The sequence below is a fragment of the Cryptomeria japonica genome, chromosome 3, assembly GCF_030272615.1.
Source record: "Cryptomeria japonica chromosome 3, Sugi_1.0, whole genome shotgun sequence".
In the NCBI taxonomy this organism is placed as follows: domain Eukaryota; kingdom Viridiplantae; phylum Streptophyta; class Pinopsida; order Cupressales; family Cupressaceae; genus Cryptomeria; species Cryptomeria japonica.
The window spans coordinates 917229389-917254596 of NC_081407.1; positions in this window are offsets into that span (position 1 = coordinate 917229389).

Below are 25208 nucleotides of genomic sequence, written 5' to 3' on the forward strand. Positions count from 1 at the left end.
GAGCTCAATAAACTTACTCTCGTACTGGGTCACTGAGAGACCCTTCTACTGAAGGTCATAGAACTCATCGATCCGATGCTTCCTGAAGTGCTCTAACAGGTACCTCTCTTTGAACCTCTCTGTGAAGGTTTCCCATGTGATGGTATCTACAGTGAGTCCACACTTGAATTCCTCCTGCTTCCACCATGTGGAGGCTGTTGATCTTAGAAGGTGGGCTGCAACCCGTGCCTTCAGATTGCTTTCATAAGATCGCAATGCGAAGCACCAATCTAGGCTCAAAAGCCATGCCTCAGCCTCTACTCCGTTAGTAGTTCCTCCAAAAGATGGTGGCTGGAGGCGCAAAACCTCTCTAATCAGGTCTCCTGGTTCCTGACGTGCTCTCTCAAAGTACACAGGTGCCACTACTGGAGGTGGTCCAGGTAGGTGAACGGACTCCAGCTCATGCTCTGTCTCACCCTCTATGGAATTAGGAGGTGGACTCCTACTCCATTCCCTTTGTACTGACCTATGACTCCCTAAGTTCTGATTGTCTGCATGACGGTCCACTACTGGAAGCCTATCCTGCACGATCCCAATCAAGTTCTAAAGAGCTAGCAAGATGTCTCGGTTAGGGTCAACCCGCAGTTCGGGAGGTGCTTCCAGGTTCCCTTCTAGAATCGGTTCCTCCCTAGCAACATCCTCGCGTGCCATACGTGTACACTTAGGACCCCTTCCGCGCTTGCGAGCTTGTCGCATAGTCGGAGGCATCCTAATGAGAAAATAAAATAAATAATTAAATAATTTAATTTTCATATATTTATATTTATATATATATATATATATATATATTTTGGTGAAAATATTTGATTAATTTAGATAATTAAAGCAAAACGTAATGGAGAAAGGTTCCTAGTGTCGGAAACCTTGCTCTGATACCAAAATGTCGTGCCCAACTTTTGGGCACAAAAACGGAACAATTTTTTTTTTTTTTGACATCATGAACTCGCAACATATCCTACAATATAATAACTTTATTAGAGTTTTGTCTTATCGAGGATGTAAATAAATTCACTTACTAAGGTTGGGTTAATTAACCAACTCGAACGAGTGACTTGTTTGGTGGAGATTAATTAGTATCACGGATTAGTTAGCTAGCTCAATTACCTAAATCAAGTTGTCGCTAACTAAAACAAGGGTTAATTGGTTATCTTAATGTATTAAATCATTCCCAATCATATAATGATAATGCCATTAATTAATTGATGCACATGCAAAATTAATTATTTAAATCCAATCGATGAGGGTTCGAATTACTATAATGTCATTTGCCCACTAAACTGACAATAAGCTAAAGCCAATTCTAATTTTCCCTAAACCCTTAATTTTGATGATTTAATTTTAATCCGGCCAAGACCGGTCTCAAGGGCTTAAGGTCCATAAAATTAATTCTGCAATTTCTCCTTTTAAATTTCCCTAACGTCCAAATATATTGGGGAAAGTCTATTGATTAATTAAATAAATTAATTGATTTAATGTATAGTGTATCCAACTATATTAACTCTTTATTTTTAAACCCCTTTAATTTTACTATATTAAAATTTAAATTCTCTAAAGAATAAAAACATATAATAATTCAATTATTAAAATAACCCTAATTATATATTAAAATCAAATTTTAAAACTCCAATTTAAATTTCCCATCTCTAATTTAAAATTCTTTTAAATAAAGAATTCCCTTATTCCTAAAATGCTAACCCTAACCCGAAATTGGGTTAGGGTTGCATTTCTATTTATTCCTATTTTATTCTATTTTCTTACAAATTTATACCCTAACCCGAAATGGGTTAGGGTTTATTATACCACTTTTTTTTATGTTTAGTGTGTGATTGCAGGTATGGAGGCGGATTAGGGCACAACGGCCATGGGCATGGCAGAGGGTTTCGCAGAGGGGGAAGAGTGGAGGAGGTGGTGTGGGGCTCTCCCGGATGCCACTGTGTTTATACATAGTGACGTCGGTGTCGTCCACTGTGTATATGCACAGTGGCGGCCGCGGACCGTCCACTATGCTTACGCATAGTGGCGGCACCTCCCGTGCCATCCACTGTGGGTAAGGATAGTGGCGTGGCCCGAGAGCCATCCACTGTGTTTACACACAGTGGCTCAACATTTCTCGTGCCGTCCATTGTGGGTAAACACAGTGGCGAGGCCCGAGAGCCGTCCACCGTGTTTACACACCGTGGCTCAGCTAGTGCTATGATTTCCCCCATTTTTTTTGTATGATATTTTTAAAAAAAATTTATAAGTATGTAAATATAAATATATATATATATATACATATTTATATATATATATATATTTATATATATATATTTATATATATATATATATATATTTATATATATATATATTTATATATATATATATATTTATATATATATATATATATTTATATATATATATATTTATATATATGCATTGTCATGTTCAGAATCTATACGTATATCTCTTTTTTTTATGCATCTCTAGAGTATGTTTTCAGATGCAGGGATGGATATGTATATATATATATATATATATGGTTAGGATTAGGAAGGTTATTTTGAATTATTTTTAACACAGCAGCATGCAATCCTTTATATATTTTTTTGTAGCAGGGATACACAAGTTCAAAATATGTCTTTTTTTTTTGTTGTTGCAGGGATATACACATATAGAAATTTATATATATTTATATATATATAGGTATATATTTTTCAATATATATACTTATATATTAATAGATATATATAATTAAATGTTAAGACAATAGGGTTGGAAACCCTTACTTTGTTTTGAGATTCTAACATCTAAGCATTCTGACCTTAGTCTTTAACAACAATATGAATGAGTCTTATTTTTCTTCTCTCTTTTTTTTTTACAGTCTTACAACATGTTTTCTACAGCAATGTATAAATGCTAGATCCTTTTTTTTCAGCTGTGCCTAAATAGAGTAAAAAGTAACAAAATAACAGTAAATAAACTTTGCAAGAAATTACTCAACATAATGCATTCTCTTTTCTTCTTTTTTTTCTTAACTTATATTTGCAGAAATAAACATGACGACAGAATTCTTTTTTTTTTAGACAGAATTTGATACAATTTACAGCAACCTAATAAATGTTTAGAACTTAAATAAAAGGTATTTTGCATACAGAATATTTGAATACTAGGGTACACATTTACAATGGGTGAAAGTAACCCCAACTAGTCTCTCATTCTTAATGATGAGGACTTGAATAAAAGAAAACATTTTTTTAAATAGAAATAAAAGAATCAACTTAAGCCCTTTATTTACATTTTTTTCCTTTGTTTTGCAATAATTCATAAATTACATTTTTGCTTTCCTACATCTAAATAGAAATCTGAATCTGAATAAAAATCTGCAACCAAACAAATCAATTTCCATTTTAGGGCTGTGACCATGGGATGCTCACCTCCCAGCCTAGGCTTACCAGAAGTCACCCCCGAGCTTGGAGAATCAAGACCTAGATGGGGTTACAACCAAGCAATACAACAAGCAAAAGGGGAAGAAAATAACACAACAGAGACACCCCTTCCCAAGCTGAAAACTCCATCACAAAATGTGATTCCTTATTACGGTGGAAGTGGACCAAGTACCCTAGGGGAGAAATCTGCTAAATCAAACTTACAGCCAACTCATGGCACCCATGAATGCATAACCAGAATTCATCCTTAATCCCTATACCCTTATGACCCCCAAAAAAAGGCAAACATGCCATATTTGCTCCCCCTTATGACCCCCAAGAGAAATAACACAAAAGGAAGCAGCAAGGGTCTCATGGACAGACCCTTGAGATCACTCTCAAAATGAGAGCCTCTCACCCTAAGGGCTGTCAAGATTCTTCCACCCCCAAGACTAATCTTTCCTCCCAAGGAAAGAGTGGTCACTTCCTAACACAACAATGCATAAAATAGAAATAAACAAGAAAACAGATTGAATTTTTACAAATACAACACAAATAAAGAGTTACAGCAATTTCCATTCCAAACATTCTATAACATTTTTACATTTACATAAGAGGGGAAAAATAACACCAACCTTGACCTGCCAAGGGAAATCTAAGGGAAAACTTGATGAAGAGCTGCCCAATCCTCTAATCTTTTTCTGCAAATTCCTTAGCCCCCAAATCTGCTATCCTAAAATTGGTTTTTCCTCCAAAATTTCTCCAAAAATCTCCAAGGATGGAGAGTGGGTGATTAGCTCACTAAGATTCCATTCTTAGCCTAAGAAGGCCTCTCTCACTCCTTCCAACCTCTTGGATAGAGTGAGGGATCCCCCATTGGGTTGGTCTTCCCTAGGTCTTACACACTCCCTAACCTAGGTGTCTAGAGAAGGGAAAATGGAATGGGGAAGAGGGATTACTCCCTTCAAGAAAGTTATCCTACCAAGGAGGGCACTCCTATAGATGGAATTTGTCCATCTTGGGAAAACCACTTTTTTGGGTCGTTAAACAAGTCCTAAGGGAAAGACACATGGCCAATTTTGGCCTTCACCCATAGGTACCCCATGAGGCCTAATAGAAATGCTCTAAAATTGACTCTAGGAGTTGATTTGACCCTCAGAAAGTCCACTTGAAGTTAACCTACCGGTCAACTCTGAGTTGACCCTCCTTGTGGCTCACTAACCTAGATTTATTGGTTCCTTCAAGGACAATTAGGAGATATAACAATTAAAAAAAAAAAAAACTCTCCAAAAAGGTGACATGACAAATTGTCAACACAACATACTACATAGGTGTGAAGTTACACTACAAAATAATTCCACACCACAATACACATGTGGCAATTGTCCCTTAAACAATTTAAACAATTCAATAAATACAATTTACACTCATGCAACATTTTACATTTATGAATTAAATACAATACATACGGGGTGTTGTCTCTCCAAATAAACAACCCCTGGTTTTACTAACGCACATAGGCCTAGGCTTGATTCTCCATAATATTTCCATGGTCACATGGATAATTTCCTGCACATCTCGATTTAAACATTAGTACTTCCCAATAGCCTCATATTAATATAAAACACATAATTAGAATACAATACATTCATTTGCAAAGACTTGTCATTATAAAATACGATTTGTCACAAATCAAAGCAATACATCATAATCCTCAAAATTTGATCCATTTACAAGATATGCAACATATTTCTAGCATTATAACAAATTCTGAAATTTAGATAACAACATACATCATCACAATATTACCCTAATCTAGAATCATATAATATTCTATAATCCACAAGGCATAGAAATGGAGCATCAAATATATATCAATATTACCAAAAATCGTGGGGCCATATAAAGTTCTATATCCATAGTGCGTCAAAACTAGCATCCATAATAGTTCTAATATGAAAATAACTGAAGAGATAGGATGGGTCGGGGTAGGGCCTCACAAAATCATATAAATAAGCAGTTCTAGAAGCATTTCTAATTATCATAGCATTATCATATTAAACTAGTATAGCATGTTAGGATAGTTTTTACTAATCATTTTATCTTATCCTCATATCTATGCTAGTTTAAATCATGTTAGATTTAGTATCATGCATAATTAGAAATGCATTCATACTAGATTGATCAATATCCCTTATTCTCATGGTTGTCATCCCTAAGTCACTTTGCTCAGTGATCTGAAAGAAAAGGCATTGGCTTGAGGGGTCCTGTGAGATAGAGAACAATGGAACATCCCTTGGGAATTTGAGTTATTCAATATAACTCCATAACTTGCACTGAGAGTCCCATTGGTGTGTGGACTTGTCCAAAAACCAAAATATCTGTTTCTTTGTACCACTTTTCCTGCACACATTTTTAGCGCCCACCATGAGGCCATACCCCATAAAGAACATCATTCTTGATATATGACAAATATTGCAGGTACACAAAAAAGATGAGTTAGTGTGTTGGTACCTTCTTTTAGCACATCTTGCTTACTATTTAGCACATCAAACCAAAACCTTAGCATATCTAGTAGTTAGACTAGCGCAAAACACTTCCTCTGGTAACTGATAAACCTGGACACATTGAAACATCAATTTAGTGCATCCAAGCAATAATTTAGTGCATCGGGCCCATTTGTTAGCGGATAGGTTCTTATCTGTAGAACGTAGGTTCTACAGTTTATTACATAGCTATAACATAAAGAAAAAAAAAACACAGTTTGTAACCGAGGCAGAAAGTTAGGCTTGTGTAAGCTCACATTAAATTCAAAGTCTTTCACTAACTGGTATTTTGTTGCAAGTTACTAATTTCTATTTTGCAAGTTGGAGGATTTCAATTGTTTTTACATTTGATTATTTTTTGTTTCTAACTATTTCTAAGTTAGTTATTAAAAATATTTCATTTTCTTGTTAGTAAAAAGAACAACCTCACTTTCATTTGGTGTTACTTAAAAAGAACAATAAAAGTCATTTTTTGCTTTCTTAGGAAGAACACACTTCACTTTTTGGGCTATAAAAAGAACAAGGCAAAATTTTAAAATGAACCTCACCATCCTTTAGTTTTTAAAAGGATCCACTTTATTTGGCAAGAAGTAAAAGAACCTCAACTTTAAATTCTAGGCAAAGCAAAAGAGGGAAATATTTCCTCTATTCGAATTTACTTTTATTGACCAAATCGCAATTTGCTTCATTGACCAGGTTTGATTCAAGAATTTATTTTGGAACCACACACTTTTTCTATGAGGATTTAAAAAGAACACCATGTCTTTTGGAGCAAAATATCCAAGTAGCATTGCCTTGAGGGATAAAAATAATTTTGTTTTCTTTGCCTCGAAAGTGGAAGGTATATGCTCTCCCCTTAACTAGGTGATAAAAAAGACAAACCACTCTTATGCTTTATTCATTTCAAGTACTTAATTCTTTTAGCAGGCTTGCCCTCCCAAGTTTCTCTTAGAACACCATTTAAATGGTTGGTGAGAGAGGAACGACCTAATTGGGAAATGACTTTATCAGCAAATGTTCCAACCCACTATAATCAGAAGTGGAGGTTGACGAAAATCCCTTTAACAATTTTTTTCAGCGATTACCCTTCCCCTAGTTTCTTTAATATATGTAAAGCTTTTTTTCTAAAGGTTGGGAAGCCTCTCGAGGGGTTTTATCACTGAAGACTGAACAGGAAGCCTGATTACAAACCTTACCAATAGAAACCTTGACCTGAGTTAGTATCCAAACATCTTCAATATCATAGTTCAAGGGTGGGGAAGAATCTGCCCCCAAGATTATTGACCATATATCTCCTAAGATAACTACCCTATTGTGAAGCGATTCACTTTGGGTTAATTTCTGGCAAAAGGCAAAAAAATGGGCACCCCCTAGGGGGTGACATGGTTGTTTGAGCTGACAGAGTATCGAGACTAGTGGGCTATGGTATTGTTGATGACCCTTGAATAAAGAGTCTCTCTGTTTTAGTTTCTTTGTATCCAAACCTATGAAAACATTAGGGATTTGAACACATCCTCATAGAAAATACACTATCTATTTAGCATAGGCAAAATTGGTTATCTCTTTCATGTTGTGTTTTCAATTTATATTTTCAGCAAATCATCCATCAAAATCAAACAAGTGTTGTAAACTCCAACAAAATCAGAAACAGAGCAATCAGGGCAGTTTAGTGCATAAGAGAAACTTCTTAGTGCATCTCAAACATTCTCTAGCATGTATCAATCAAAACTTAGTGCTTTCATCCATCAAAATAGTGCATAAATAGTCAAAAAATGATAAACATTTCAGTAGCACTTTTGGATGCCATATTAGTGCTTTAGAGAATCAGCCTAGTGCATTGGGTGCAAAACTTTAGCGCTTGTAGTCTAAACTTTAGCATGTATTCAAGACATATCAGTGCATAATCATCCTGGTCAAAACAAATTTCAAAACTTTGAGTTAGCGCATAACATGGGCAGCTTACTGCATAGGGAACTTTGGGTAGCACATCTAGATCATACCTTAGCGCATCCGGTTTCTATTTTAGCACATGGTTAAAACACAGAAAAATAGAGAGTAAACCAAGCAATTTTGGAAAATTTTATCATCAGTCCTAAATACCCTTTTGAGCCTTTTATCAAACCCACTAGTTAGAATCTAAACTAAATCATCAAAGCAAACATTTCTAAAACTAAGCAATCATCCTTAGAGAAAAATTATCGAATCCAAAACTAGCTAGAGATAAGACTTTATCCAATAAAAATCAGGTAGTACCATCACATTGATCAAAAGGTTCACCATCTAAATAGATTCTATCAAACAAACATAGCTAGTTTAAACTTAAATTGTCAAATCAAGTCTCCATATCGCGAGACTCTTATCCATATCATTTTACACACTTTGTCGTGGGGGTGAATCTAAACCTCCACTTGATAAAGTAATCTTAATTTTTTTTCAAACAAAGTATCTCAATCCAAACATCGAAGGAAACCATTGATCATTTGTGTATGACCACTCCTCATATTTTGAGAAGAAAAAGTCTTCATCATGAAACTAAGTTGAAGAAGCGACAACCTAGATCTAAAAAACTTGCCTAATGGAATAAATTTCTCTGTATAAATCACCAACTTTTTAAATCACATCATGCAATATTGCACCATATGTGATTATTGTTAGAATCAATGACATTCCCAAAGACACTGAGAGGGGGGGTGAATTAGTATGTAACCGGTATACAAAATATTTATACTTATTAAGAATTTGGCATCTCAAAACAATGTATCGATAAATAAGAATTAATATAGCAAATAAGAATAACAAAGATAGCGTAGAGAACACAACATAACACAAGATATTTAACAAGGAAACCCGGTGTGGGAAAAACCTCAGTGGTATTTGTTACGCACAATATTCACTCACTCACCAATGAATAAATATTACTTGCAATGATTGGCCTGCACATGCAAGAAGGCTAGTAGCCTAGAGCTCATTGCTCAACCACAAAATAGAAGTCTGACTGACTTACAAAATAGATTATCAAAATCTAATACAATGTACTACTTCAAATCAGCATCAAATATGCCAAGTTCAGTACTGGTTTAAGATGAGTCTATAACTAAAACCTTCATTGTCAACTATATGACCTTATACAAAATTGCCTTATACTTCTAATCTATCCTCTATACAAAAAGACCTGTAAGATCTAATACTTATATGAGTCTTTTACAATATCCCATGTCAGCTTGAGTGTCGATATGCATTGTTGCCGTTGTCGGTGAAGTGTATGTCGGTATATGTATAGGTCTATTACCGGTGTCGGTAACTGCCAGTGGTTGCCAGATGATTTCCAATTGATTGCCATCAATGACAACATCAACTATTCTCATAAGAGTGTAGAATTCCAACAATCTCCCCCTTTGGCATTGATGGTAACACTCATGAGAAAAATCCAAAAAATGTTCCAAAAACTGAAGTCCAAAAAATTCAAAAGGAATGAGCTCCCCGTGAGCAAATGATCTCCTCTGTATAAGTATTTTTTCCTCCACTACTTTCCCTTTGACATCAATGACAAAGGTTGTCAAAAATAGTCAAACGAGTGCAAAAATTTCACCTCAAAGTCTATAATCAGTTGGTTACAATCTAAAAAATATCTGCCACAACTAGATTTAGACTTTGCATAAACTTTTTGTTGTCATTCAAGGTTTCCTTAGTCTATTGGATCGTGCTGGTGAGATAGTGCACGTGTTCTTCCTGTGATCACTCTCCTTGAAGTAATGCCTTACAAATTTCAATTCTTTGAGAGATAAGATTGTCCAAGTTAGGACCAAGTTTATTTTTAAGTTCTAGAGCATTTGACCTTATCCTTACCTTCTCTTTCTCAAGTTTCTCTAATTTCTCCTCAAAACCTACCATTTCCTACTCAAAAACTGATATGGGTTCAGATGAACCAATTATATTATCAGCTATGTCATCAATTTCTTTCTGTGTTTTGCTAATCTCCTTATCTATGTCCTTTGTCAAAAGGTGAGGTTTGCATGTTTCCCTATATAGCTCTTTGTACTCCAAAATTGTAGAGTTGAGTACCTGTAATAATGCATTCAAGTGTTTTGTACACTTCTTAATGGTGTCTTCAAATAATTTGTTTTTCTCCTTTTCAACTTTCTCCTTGATTGTGTCCTCATTCACCTTGTCAATAGTTATTACATTATCAGCAATAAATTTGGACAATGTGTCCAATTTACCTAAAGAATCCTTAATATGATTTATGTTATGATTCAATGCAATTAACTTAAGAATAGGTAAAGTGTTGTCAATTGCCTTGTAGGCCAATGCATTGCAATCCATTATCTTCTTGATTGAATCCAAAAGTACCTCTAAAACATTGGTAGGTTTGAATTCATGTGTAGATTTTCCAGATGTTTGACCAATTATCTTTATTACCTTTGTGCTTCTATCCTATGTACCCATTTTTCTTGATTAGTCTAGGTTTGCATCTCAACCTGCAATGGTTTCTCAAACTATTTTAATGTCACTATGATTGTTAGTTTCTCTGTTTTTGTGTGTACCTCTGCCTCAATTTGTTTTCTGGAAATTTCAACTAGCAATATCTCTATCTCTAGTGGCCCTATGCTAGCACCTTTATCTTCAATAGGTTTTCCATTTTCTAACGGTTTCTCTGTCATTTAGCCACTATCAACATTGTCTGCCTTAACCTCTGAATTATACTTATCCACAACAATATTTACTTCTTGAGTATCCACATTCATGGTAAAGAGTATCTTAGATTCAAGATTTGTATCATCATGTGTGATACCTTAAGTGTCAATAACCAATGGATCAACTGAATGTATCAGTGCATTATCCAAAGGTGGTGGTGGTAGACTGTTAGTGATCTTGATGTTTTTAACTCCATCAATTTTTCCTTTGCCCTTGTCCTTGTCCATCTGATACACTTTGAATGTCTTTTTAGGTCAGTTTATTTCATCTTGTTTTTCCTTCTCCACAAAAAATATATCCCAAATATCTGCAGTCTCATTTGCAATCTCTTTCACTCTTCCTACCATTAAGCTCACTTGTCGGTGTCCACTAGCAAACCTAGATCGGTTAGCCTTAGAAGTAAATTCATCAATTTCTTCTTTTGAATTAATAGGATGTACAACTAGAAGTTTTTCAATTTTTAGTTTCTTGTCTAATTCCATTACTGCTATCCTTTTTGCTTCCAATCTTCTATAAAGTTCATTTGGTAAATCATCCATAACTTCAATTAGAACCTTCGTATTAATGTGCAAGTGTAGAATAATGTTATTCTCAGTACTCTCCCCGTCAGAATCATTAAATGTATTATACAGTTTGTGTACATTAGCCAAATTATCGTCATCAATTATTTCATTTAATAAATCATTCAAAGAAGGGGTAACCGGATGTTGTTTCTTCTTTGGTGTTAGTTTCTTGGGTGGTTCCCTTACTGCCTGTTGTTTCTTTCTCAAAGTCCTTGTTCTCTTAGGTGAAGGAAAGGGTACCGGTGAAGGTTTTCTCTTCCTCCTTTCAAGTCTTTTAAATTTTTCTGCCTTATCACTATCAGTTCTAGAAGATGTGTCAACCAATGAAATATGTGCCTCCGGTTGAAGTCGTTCAAGCCCACTAGCTGATATTCCACTAAGGTTCATGACATTTTATTTGATTTCCTTTACTTTCTTAGAAGCATCTCTAATGTATTTTTCTCTTTTGATTCTTTTCTTCAACAAATTTACATTACTCTCAATAGTCTCAGCACTACCAAAGACCTTTTTTGATGGTTCTCTCAGTGCATCCAGTAAAGCTTTGGCATATGTCTCCAGAATAGTAAGATCTACTTTATATCCCATCTCAGTGACCCAAATAGTCCTAGGGAGTACTGCCTCCATCAATGTCTCATCTCTTTTGATAACAAAAAAAAATCTTTGTCATATTTATCAACTACACTATGTGGTGTCCTTTCTCTAGCTTTCATCTTAGCTTCGAAAGTTTTAAAGTAATATGTTATGTGGTTGTCTCTAGTAGTTCCCATGGCAGTAAAAGCTTCCTGTAGTTGTTTTCCTACCAGAGTATCATAACCAATGTCTTTGGTTCTTGTACTGGGAATCTCTTTAACAAAGTACAACATCAAACATACCAATAGATTTCCAAAATGGAATGTGCCTTTTTTGTCTCCCTTAATCTTCTTCAAATTATCAATAAGCTCATCTTTTAACCATTCACACACATCTATCATTGTATTGTTGTTTACCATTTCATAACCACTATGTATACAAAGACTAGAAACAAAATCTAGTTTGTTAGCATGTGTGGCCATGTATCCTAGCACCATACTTACAAATCTCACATTGATGTCCTTAATATCATTTACTCTAAGTGATCTATTATCTGATGTTGCTCTGGTTAGGCTCATCACTTTGTTGTTGGGAATATTCTTTGTCTTATTAGGTCTACTACTAGTTGAGGGTAAACTGGTCACTACCCTAATTTCTTGTTGGGTTATCTTGCAGACAGAATCCAACCATAAGAATTCTCCATGTGCTCTACTCAATACAATCCTTACCACTTCCTCTGGAAATTGAGGGATATTCAGTATCTCCACAAAACATAAAGTTTCCACAATCTTGTGTTCAGGTTTAACAATACCATGTTCATCACAAATGACCTTTTTAAACAATTTCATTAATTCCTCAGAACCTACTTCTTCTATATTGCAATGTATATAAATCCTAGGGTCTTCTGCAAATGCTACACCTTTAGGAATTTTTTAAAATGCCCCTAAAGAGTCATCTTGCTTTGCAATTTCAAGAATAATCTTAAACATGGGCCTTGTTGGTATTTTGGATATGTTGATATGGTTTTGTCATTGATGTCAACACCTATTAGCACTTATAAACTTTGGTGAATTGACAATGTTCATCGGTAGACAAGTGACTTATGCACACACACTAGTATTTGGTTCACCGACAGGATATATTGTACACCGACACTTGGAATAACATGGAGAATACTTGGTTATGCCAAAGATATCATTTGGACACTTTGTCTTGGATATTTTTTCATTGGTATATTCATAATTACATTTTTGTTGTTACCGGCAAATAGGTCCAGGTTAAGCATCGATAGACTTATCTATTTCAGATCAGCACGACATGTCAAGGAGACGATTTATTATTGTTGTAAATGCATTAAGCCGAAATGTTGTATCTGTTATTGCATTGGTCATTGATTTATTTGTATAGTTGATTTTATTGTAATATATTTTAGAGCTGACCTACTAAAATTGGTCTTAGGTTATGGTATAAATATAAGATCTTAATTGTAAAATCAAAATGTGAATGGGAGAAGGATTGTAATTCAGTATATGCAAAAATAAGCAGAGCTATACACACAGACATCTCTTGAAGGTTGATGGAAGGTTTTTTTGTGAAGGCTTATCAGAACTAAACTGGTACTAAATCCAGCATATGAAGATGCTATTTTGAGTAGTACATCATCATTGGATTTAACCATCCAATTGTAGTCAGTGTGACTCCCATTTGTGATTGAGAAGTGAGCTCTAGGTGCTTGGCCTTTCTGCATGTGTAGACCCCATTTGTATACACATACTATCTCTAGTAGTATCATCTGATTGTGGGTAAGGTTTCCCACTATGGTTTTTCCCCTTACAAGGTTTCCACAAATAAATATTGGTGTTATGTGTTGTGGATGTTATTATCTTTCTGTTTCATACATTAATCTTTATCGATACTGTAATTAAATGATAAAATTGTCTGCCGGCATAAAGTTTGGTTTACTAGTATTAAGCATAAAGGTTGTTTAAAGTTGTTTTGATTTAAATTTATTTGACAACTGATTCACTCCCCCCCCCCTCTCAGTTGTCTCCAAGACCTAAAAATTGGTATCAGAGCCAAGTCCTCTTTTTGCAGAAGTTTAATAGCTTGAGGAGATCTAATGTCATCTAACTATTTAAGGAATGACAGTCCTAAACTTGATGGAACCAACTATGGGATATGGAAGATCAAGATGGAGACATGTCTGAATTGCATTAAAAGGATATCTGGGAAGTTACAAAGAATGGCTATACTGCTCCTACTCAAAGTCAGCCTAATCCACCAAATCTGACTAAAGATGAAGAAAATGATTGCAAGGCAAGAGAAGCACTCTTGAGCACATTATTAGATCAGAAAATCATGGGATTATTAGATAGGTCTACTACTAAAGCCATTTGGGATCATTTGGAAACATTGAATGAAGGAGATTCCACAGTCAAAATTGCAAAACTTGAAAGCTTCCGGGTCAGGTATGAAAATTTAAAAATGGAAGAAGATGAAAGAATTTCTACTTTTATGGAAAGAGTTAATGAAATTGTTTTGGGTATTAAATGTTGTGGAGGAACCTTAAGTGAAGATGAAATTATTTCAAATATTTTAAGAGGATTACCACCAGCATACAAAATCAAAGTTACTGCTATAAATGAATTGAGAATAATGCCTAATACATCAGTAACTAGGGATACATTGATTGGAAAACTTTCAACCTTTGAAATTGAGGAATTTGGTCCTGTTGCTACTATAAAAATAGATTTATCTTTTAAGGCATCAACATCATCCCTACCATCATTTGCAAATCCGATTGGAAAGCCTTTTATGCAAGAGAACTTGAAGAAAGCAGGAGAGAAAATGAAGAACTTGAAGAACTTGAAGCACTATTTGCAAGAAAAATGCCTAAAGGTCTAGTTGGAAGTAAGTATGAAGGTAAAGCACCCTTTAAATGTTTTAACTATAATAAGATTGGTCATATGGCTTCAAGATGCCTTGATAGACATGCTAGACTAAGAGAAGAAGCTAGAAGAACATACAAACCTAACCTTGAATATCAGAGATACAAATTTAAGAAGAATAAAGACAAATCTTGTTATCTTGCTGATGAAGGAGTCACTGATGATTCTAATGAGGATCCAACAGACAATGGATGGGTCTTTGTTGCTATAATAGAAGATCAACTGGCACCAACTATTCAACTAGTAGAGCAGGCCCTGGTAGCTAAAATACAAGTTAAGGATGAATGGATCATTGATTCAGGATGCCCACATCATATGACTGGTGATAAAAGTAAATTCTTGACTTTTCAAGAATAGAATGGAGGTCTAGTAAGATTCAGAGATGATAAAGCTTGTTTCATCAAAGGAAAAGGTACAATATCTCTTGATGGTAAGCACAATACTGATAATGTTTACTATGTTGAAGGTTTAAAACATAATCTTTTGAGTGTTGGTCAATTAGTTGAAAAAGGTTTTTAGTTAAAATTCAAAAATGGTAAATGCAAAATCATGAACAGATTTGGTTTGGAAATTGCAACCGGTAGTCAAACTAGAGGTAATATCTTTCATCTAAATAACAATGAAAAGACATGCTTGATTGCACATATTGTTGAAATTTGGCTATGGCATAAGAGACTCTGTCATGTAAATTTTGATTGCATTGTGAAGATCAGTACTACTAAGGCAGTTAGAGATTTACCTAAAATTGTTAAGCCTCACAATCCGGTATGTAAAGAATGTCAATTTGAAAAACAAGTAAGAGCATCTTTTAAAAGTATTCTAGAAAAATCCAATAATGCTCTTGACTTAATTCATATTGATTTATGTGGTCTAGCTAGAACTAAAAGTTTACAAGGTGATAGATATTTCATGCTAATCATTGATGACTATTCTAGAATGTGTTGGGTTACCTTTCTCTGAGAAAAATCAAAAGCACTCTAGAAATTCAAACTGTTCAAGGCAATGGTAGAAAATGAAACTGGTAAGAAAATCAAATGTCTAAGATCAGATCAAGGAGGTGAATTTACATCTAAGGAATTTAATACATTGTATGAAGTGAATGGAATCAAAAGACAGTTATCAGCACCCCGGACACCACATCAAAATGGAGTTGTAGAAAGGAAAAACAAAAATGTGTTGGGTTACCTTTCTCTGAGAAAAATCAAAAGCACTCTAGAAATTCAAACTGTTCAAGGCAATGGTAGAAAATGAAACTGGTAAGAAAATCAAATGTCTAAGATCAGATCAAGGAGGTGAATTTACATCTAAGGAATTTAATACATTGTATGAAGTGAATGGAATCAAAAGACAGTTATCAGCACCCCGGACACCACATCAAAATGGAGTTGTAGAAAGGAAAAAAAAAACTATCTTGGATGCAGCAAGGAGTATGTTATCATAATCAAATCTACCACGTGTATATTGGAGAGAGGCAGTAAGAATAACTATCTACACATTTAACAAAGTTCACATGAAAGGTGAAACCGGTAAGACCCCTCATGAACTATGGTTTGGTATTACTCCTACTCTTAAATATTTCAGAATTTTTGGAAGTAAATGCTATTTTATAAGAGATGAGTATATTGGAAAATTTGATCCTAGAAGTGATGAAGGAATATTTCTTGGTTATTCATGTAAAAGAAAGGCATATAGATGTTTTAACAAAAGACTGCAGAAAATCATTGGAAGTACAAATGTGAAGATTGATGAATAGTTTAGAGGAACTTCAAGGTACATAGACTTTGAATTGGAAACAAAGATACTGACAAATGAACCTACACTAAGAACACTAGTATAGAATGAAGATCCAGTTACATCGGTATCATGTAAAAATTCTACTGTAACTGAGGAACAATAGCAAACAAAGACACCCCGGTATGTAAGATTGAACCACTTTGAACAATAGATAATTGAGAACAAATAACAAGGAGTTATGACAAAGAGGAAGACTGGCAAATGAAAAGGTATGTCTTATTTCTCAAATTGAACTAGCATCAATTAATGAAGCATATGAGGACAAAAACTGGATTAAAGCTATGGAAGAAGAATTAGAACAAATTGGGAAAAATAACACATGGACATTAGCTCCCCGGCCTAAAGACAAAAATGTAATTGGAACTAAATGGGTATTCAGAAACAAACTTAGTGAAGATGGAAAGGTAATCAGAAATAAAGTAAGACTAGCGTGTAAGGTATATTCATAGAAAGAAGGAATTGATTATAATGAAACCTTTGCACCAGTAGCTAGAATTGAGGCAGTTAGATTATTCTTGGCTTTTGTAGCACATAAGAACTACAAATTATATCAAATGGATGTCAAATGTGCATTTCTGAATGGAGATCTTGAAGAAAAAGTTTACATTGAACACTCTGATGGATTTTCTTTAACAGATAACAAAGATACGGTTTACAGATTAAGGAAAGCTTTTTATGGATTGAAGCAAGCTCCAAGAGCTTGGTATGCTAGGTTGGATAAATATCTTCTAAAAAATGGTTTTTCTAAAGGTAATGTTGACAACAATTTATACTGTAAAGTAACTAATGATGACATCTTGGTTATAGAAGTTTTTGTTGATGATATAATCTTTGGAGGAGAAGATGGATTATGTAAAGACTTTTCTATTGAAATACAACAAGAATTTGAAATGTCTATGATTGGAGAAGTAAAACTCTTTTTAGGATTGCAGATTTCACAGATTGATAAAGGTATATTCTTAAGTCAATCCAAGTATTTGAAGGAGTTATTAAAGAAATTTGGCATGGAGAACTCTAAACCGTTAAGCACACCTATGACTACAAATGACAAATTATCACAAAGGGATGAATCAACACCTATTAATCTGACTAGGTGTAAATATATGATAGGAGGGCTACTGTATTTGACACAAACAAGACCTGATATTGAATGTAGTATGTGTTGTTTCAAGATTTCAGAGTTATCCTAGAGAAAATAATGAATCGGTAGTAAAAGGGATTTACCGGTACTTACAAGGCACTACAAATCTTGGATTATGCTATCCTGGAGATGAAAAATTTGAATTATGTGCATACACAGATGCAAATTAGGCAAGAGATGTAGATGATAGAAAAAGAACCACTGGCGGATTATTTTTCCTTGGTAGCAGATTAATTTCTTGGTTGAGTAAGAAACAAAGTTGCACATCTTTATCATTAGTAGAATCAGAATATGTTGCAGTAGCAACAAACTGTACATAGGTATTATGGCTTAAACAAATGTCGAAGGACATAAAAGTAAAATGCAAATAACCTATAACCATCTATTGTGATAACACTGTAGCAATTGATATATCTAAGAATCTGGTACTACATTCTAAAACTAAACATGTTTCTATCAAATTGAATTTTCTGAAAGAGAATGTTGAATCAAAAGAAGTAAAATTGATTTATGTGAATACTAAAGAGCAGATTGCAGATATTTTCACTAAGCCTTTGCCTAAGGAGACTTTTCAATATCTAAGAGATCAGCTTGGGGTCATACCCCCACCGGTAGAGACTTAGACAGTTGATGTTTATCATCAACCGATAGAACTAACAGAGAAATATTTTACTCCAGTTTTTTATGAGGAAAGCTACTTCTCAGGGGGAGTAGTTGGTATAATGAATTGGTTGGTATTTTGTACTTAGTTTTGTAGTAACTTTGGAATTTGATGTCAAAGGGGGAGAGATTGATATGGAAAAACACATTGAAAACACATGTTACTCCTAGGGGGAGTGATTGTTATTTTGAGAGAGATTCATTACTCTCCGCATTTGAATTTGGTTATGATCTTTTTGGGAGATTGTTGGTTTTTGGTATTTGGCATTTTTGTTTTGGCACTTTGATGGTTTTTCTATATTGTGTTGCCATCAATGCCAAAGGGGGATATTGTTGGGTTTTTGGATATGTTGATATGGTTTTGTCATTGATGTCAACACCTATTAGCACTTATCAACTCTAGAGAATTGACAATGTTCACCGGCAGACAAGTGACTTATGCACAGACACTAGTATCTGGTTCACCGACGGGATATATTGTACACCGACACTTGGAATAACATGGAGAATACTTGGTTATGTCAAAGACATCATTTGGACACTTTGTCTTGGAGATTTATTCATTGGTATATTCGTAATTACATTTGTTGTTATCGGCAAATAGGTCCATGTTAAGCACCGACAAGCTTATCTATTTCAGATCAACATGACACGTCAAGGAGATGATTTATTATTTTTGTAAATGCATTAAGCCGATATGTTGTATCGGTTATTGCATCGGTCATTGATTTATTTGTAAATTGATTTTATCGTAATATCTTTTAGAGCTAACCTACTAAAATTGGTCTTAGGTTATGATATAAATATAAGATCTTGTTTGTAAGATCAAAATGCAAATACGAGAAGGATTGTAATTTGGTATATGCAAAAATAAGCAGAGCTATACACGCAAACATCTCTTGAAGGTTGATGGATGGTTTTTTTGTGAAGTCTTATCAGAACTAAACCGGTACTGAATCCAGCATATGAAGATGCTATTTTGAGCAATACATCATTATTGGATTTAATCATCCAATTGTAGTCAGTGTGACTCCCATTTGTGATTGAGTAGTGAGGTCTAGGAGCTTGGCCTTTCTGCATGTGCAGACCCCATTTGTATACACATACTAGGTCTATAGTAGTATCATCTGATTGTGGGTAAGGTTTCCCACCATGGTTTTTCCCCTTACAGGGTTTCCACATACAAATATTGGTGTTGTGTGTTGTGGATGTTATTATCTTTCTGTTTCATACATTAATCTTTACCAGTACTATAATTAACTGATAAAATTGTCTACCGGCATAAAGTTTGGTTTACCAGTATTAAGCATAAAGGTTTCTTAAAGTTGTTTTGATTTAAATTTACTTGAGAACTGATTCACCCCCCCCACCTCTTAGTTATCTCTGGGACCTAACAAGCCTAGGGCATTTCAGATTTTCCACAATGGTAGGGTTTGGAATAAATTTGGGAGCAAAAGAAGAGGCCATTGAAAAATACCTTTTGCTGACCGAAAATATTCTAAATATCTGAAGAAATCACTTCGCACCTTCACCTTGAATTCCTTCGCTCAATTTTTCATGCTCTCTGATAATTTGAATGTTCTGTGAGTCAAAAATGAGGGAAATCAGTTGATTTATGATGACATATATCTCACCAACTACATTAAAATCTCACCGGTTAATTGAAAACTTAACATATTTGTCGGTAAAGAAGAAATCTATCTTCTCACCATCAGCCAAGGGTTATCTACATGATTTTCAACTTGTTGCAAATACCCCCAAAGGATTACTTCTTAGTTGGATGAAGAATCTCCTATTGGTGGAGGATTACTCTGTTCTACTAGTATAGAGACAATTTCATCAACTTTCTGATCTCCCTTCTTAATCCATTGTTTTGAAAATTCTTGTTTTACTTCATCTACCTTTTCTTTGTCTTTTAAACTGGATCCTTTATTGTTTGTTGGTAAATTCTTGCTTCTACAAAATTTTTCAATATGTCCAATTTTGTTACAAGCATAATAAGTTACATTATTCCTCTGAATAGCCTTTCCATATCATATGCCAGTTTGTGTTCTATATTGATTAGATAAATGTCCATATCTTCCACAAACATAACATTTCACATTCATTCTGCAATTTTCTTAATTATGACCAACTTTGTTGCATTTGGAACATTGACCGGTGGGTGCATTAATATTCTAATTATTTCTGAATCTACATTGATTTTCTCTATGACCGTATTTGTTGCAATTAAAACATTTACCATTAAATTTATAAGCAGTAGGCTATCTTACCAGTTTACTTTGATCTAGAATGTTTACAATACCAAAACTTTGTCCAACTTCAAATCCAAGTCCATTAGTATCTCCATTAGGTTTCTAACTTTTTAGCATGTCATCAAGCTCCTCTAAACTTTTCTTGAATTTGTCTTTGTGTTTATTTATAGTAGCCAATTCATTTTCCAGAATTCCTATTTGTCTCATAAGCCCAATTTTATCATGTTGCAAGTGAATCAGATTTGTCTTCAATATATCATTTTCATGACTAAGTCTTAGATTTTCATTTCCAACATCATTAAGTCTCCTAGTCAAGTTTTCTTCATTATTCTTCTTGTCTTCAATATCTTTACATAACCTCATAGTCATATCTTGCATTTCATTCTTCATATTATTGTTTTATTGTCTCAACTTGTTTGCAAGTTCTCTAAGAGTTTCTTTTTCATCATCATCTTTCTACATCTTCTCATGAAGTTCTTTTATTTTGTGCTATAGCAAAGTTCTCCTGAAGTCCTTTAATGAATTCTTGTGCAGTCCTTAGAACATCTTCAAGTTTTATATTCTTCAATTTCTCTGCATCATAATCTACAAGAGCTCCTTCCAACTATTTTCTTAAGTTCTCCATCTATACTAGTGTCAGAATCTTCCTCAAGTTGTTAGGATTTTGAAAATAGAGGACTGAACTCTGATACCAATTGTTAGAATCACTGACAGTCCCAAAGATACTGAGAGGGGGGGGTGAATTAGTGTCCAACTGGTATACAAAATATTTATACTTATTAAGAATTTTGCATCTCAAAACAATGTACTGGTAAATAAGAATTAATGCAGCCAATAAGAATAATAGAGATAGTATAGAGAACACACCATAACACAAGATATTTAATGAGGAAACCTAGTGTGGGAAAAACCTCAGTGAGATTTGTGACCCACAATATTCACTCACTAGCCAATGACTAAATATTACTTACAATGAGGGGCCTACACATGTAGGAAGGCTAGCTGCCTAGAGCTCACTGCTCAACCACAAAATAGAAGTCTCACTAACTTATAAAATGGATTATCAAAATCCAATACAATGAACTACTTCAAATTAGCATCAACTATACCAGGTTCAACACCAGTTTAAGCTCAGTCTATAACCAAAACCTTCATTGTCAACTATATCATCTTATAAAACATTGCCTTATACTCTCATCTATCCTCTATACAAAAATAACTATAAGATCTCATACTTATATGAGTCTTTTACAATATCCTATGTTGGTGTAAAGCAGAAAATTGCGATCGAACCCTAGTTGTTCTCCCCTCTTCCAACTCCGAGGAGAGAGAAAGGAGGTTCGCTAGGATTCGATGGTTTTCACTTAGGGGAGAGACTTTACATTCAAAAGAGGGGTTGAAACTCATAAGATCCAATCCCACATAATGCAAGATTGGATGCTAAATGAATTTCAAGGGTCAAGACAGCAAGGCTACCCTCTTTTGTAAAGAATATTGATAAAGGAATTAAGCTAAGCATGCATAGAAAGTGACAAAGATTCGCTTATAAACTGAGATAGGGATACAGTATGAAGCTGCGGACTTGGAATTAGCAGTAAAATGTCGATACGGCGCTGTCCTGTAAATTTGAGCAAAAGTTGTCAAGACGATGGCGCCCGGCGCCACGGTCCTCCGAAAAATCCGCGAAACGAAGGGGAATCTGTTCGTCTCTGCACAAGGATTCCAGATCTTCAATTTCAGCCGCGTACCTACAACCTACACACAGAAAAGCGAAGACGATTGGGGGGTTAGGGATTAGGGGTTTTCCTTTAGGTCAAACCCCGGTTTTGGAATTAACCAAGAAATGAGCAAGAGCTGTAAATGTAAATGACTATAAAACAAGTACTAATACCTTGTTCTAAGGATGTTGGTATCCTTATGTGCGAAGGTTTAGATGTTGTATGTTGTATGTTGTATGTAACATGTAGTATATGATCTCCTCTTCAATGGTTGAATCCTTGTCTTGAATGCAACACTTAGCCTTGAATGGAGACTTGAAATGATCAATTGCTTGAAGGAATGCTTGAATGCTTGAATGCTTGAGTATAATTTCCATGCCTTTTCCATCATATATCCTCTTCATGCCAAATGAGAGAGAAAAATGTAGTTTATATACTTGTCATTTAGGGCTGATAGACTAATTTTCCCGACCTTAGGCCGACCAGGAAAGTTAATTTCCAAATTGCAAACAAAAAAGACCCGAGACCCCTTAGGAGACCGGGCCCAAAATAGGACCCAGGGACCAGGGCGCTGGGCGCCATGGTCCTAGGGACCAGAGCACTGGGCGCCCTGGTCCTGAAGGACCAGGGTGCTGGGCGCTCTGGTCCCACCTCCCGGGACAGCAGGGTGCAAGGAGGTTCAGGCTAGGGTGCTTGAAAAATGTAGTTTTCAGTGTCGTGAGCAAGTTTCAGGGTCTCCATTCAGGTTGCGTGTTGCGTCGCCATCGTGAAGACCAAAATGCAGTCGAAATTGCAAGTGTTGCAATTTTAGGACGCTACATTTATCCCCCACTTTAGCGGGAGTATGTATGCTCATACTTCCGGTAAAGTACAAGGAAACAACATTGAAAGACTCTCACCATGTCAAGGAGGAAAGATACACCAAGCCCCCAGTGGACTAAGGATCTTACGACTTTGATTGACAAAGTAAAAGGGAAGATCACGAGGGAGAACCATGACTATCAGTAGTAAGGCTCCCTCACTATGAGTCATGCAAGAAATATATCAAAAATTTTCAAGGCAAGGCTAAATTTGCCAAGAAATTTTCAAGTATCTTGAAAAGATATGAACAGGATGTATGCCCCCCTACGTTAAAGCGATCGCACACGCCTCACCGGGGGTGATTGTTTTAACATAGTGATACATATAAGAAATGAGAAAGGAAAGGAGCACGTTATCACAAGGATTTAGCCCCCAAGTGTGAGATAAACCTAAGGATAATAGACACAAAACACAAAGCACAAGGTGACTTCGCTTTCCTCGGGGTCAGTATGCTGTATGATAATTCATGTATATATATCATATGTATGTATGCATAATTGTTCTTCATTCCCCAATCAAGGAAGGTCACCTAGAAGAAGGGAACACATGTGTCTTTTGAGTCAACATGAGAGAGACCGAGAGATCTCAATGCTTTGCATCGTCCTCAAGTAGACAACACTAAGGACAACAAATAGAAGAATGAGAATAACATATAGAAGAAGTAACAAAAGAGAGAGGGAGAGAATCTGCTATGCTAATGAAACTAGTCTAGCACGTCATCTACCCCCCGATCTTGCTGATCAATGTTTCGGGAAGGTAGGGAACACGCTAGAGGAGGAACATCCAACATAGCAGATGGAGCTATCACAAGATCCAAACACGGGCTATGTTCATGTTCCGAGCCACGTTGTTCTTGTCTAGGAGCTAGGATAAGTGCTTTAGAAAATTCATTAGATAAATGGTTATCAACATCAACAAGTTCATATTCACTATCAGAAGCAAGAGGAGTAACATTTTCATCATGAATAACATTTTCATCCATATCATCATCAAGATTTATAAAAATAGGATCTTTAACTCGCACAGGATCAAAACCATCATGCATCTTATGTTTAGGAGATTTCGGCTCAATTTCCGGCTGAGGAGAAAATGGAATAATGCTTGTTGAAGGTGTTTTTGGAGATTGCAAAGTTTGAGAAGTGGCTGCTTGAGCCCTAAGACGACGCTTTCGTCGGCGTTCACGTGCAGAACGATTTCGTCTAGTCTTAGTAGGAAGTGGAGAAGACTGAGGAGGAGAAATATTCTCATCCTTAGCACTTGGGTGTTTAGGTTGTGGTCTCTTAGGCTGGATAATAGGAGAAGAAGAAGGTCTCTTCTCTCTATAAAAAGAAGGAGGAGGGACTACTCCATATAAAGGAGGAATTTTTGGTTTAGGGAGAAGACCAAGTCCATCATGACGAGGAGGTATAGGTCTACTCTTAGGAAGTTTATTAGGCATAGACATAGTCACATCCATAGGGATGGGTTGAGAATCTTCTTGAGGAAAGACATTAGTTTTATCTTTCAAAGGAAGAACTTCCTTCTCAAGAATGATAGGAATATCAAGTTTAGGTGTTCTAGGTTCACTTAGAGATAGGATCATATCTATTTTCCACTTTTGATAAGATTTGAAAAGATGATCACTTCGCAGAGGAAGAGATTGGAATTGTTTAGGCCAAAAGTAATCAATAGGAACGCTAGAAGTTCTTTCAGCTGGTTTAAAGAGACTATGATTGACAGTAACAACTTCACCATTATGGGGAAATTTCAAACACTTATGAATAGGAGAAGTAATAGCTTTCATGGAAGATAGCCAAGGATAGCCAAGCTTCACACGAAATTGTTCGAAAGATGGAATAATAGCAAAGTTCACATCAAGAGATTTGTTATGGACCTCAATAGGCAATGTAATAGAACCAATTGCAGGAGAAGAAAATGCATCAAATAATTTCACAATCACATCTGTTTTGTCATATATCACTTGATTCAATTGCAAAGTAAAAAGGAATTCTTCAGTAATAACATTAATCATGCA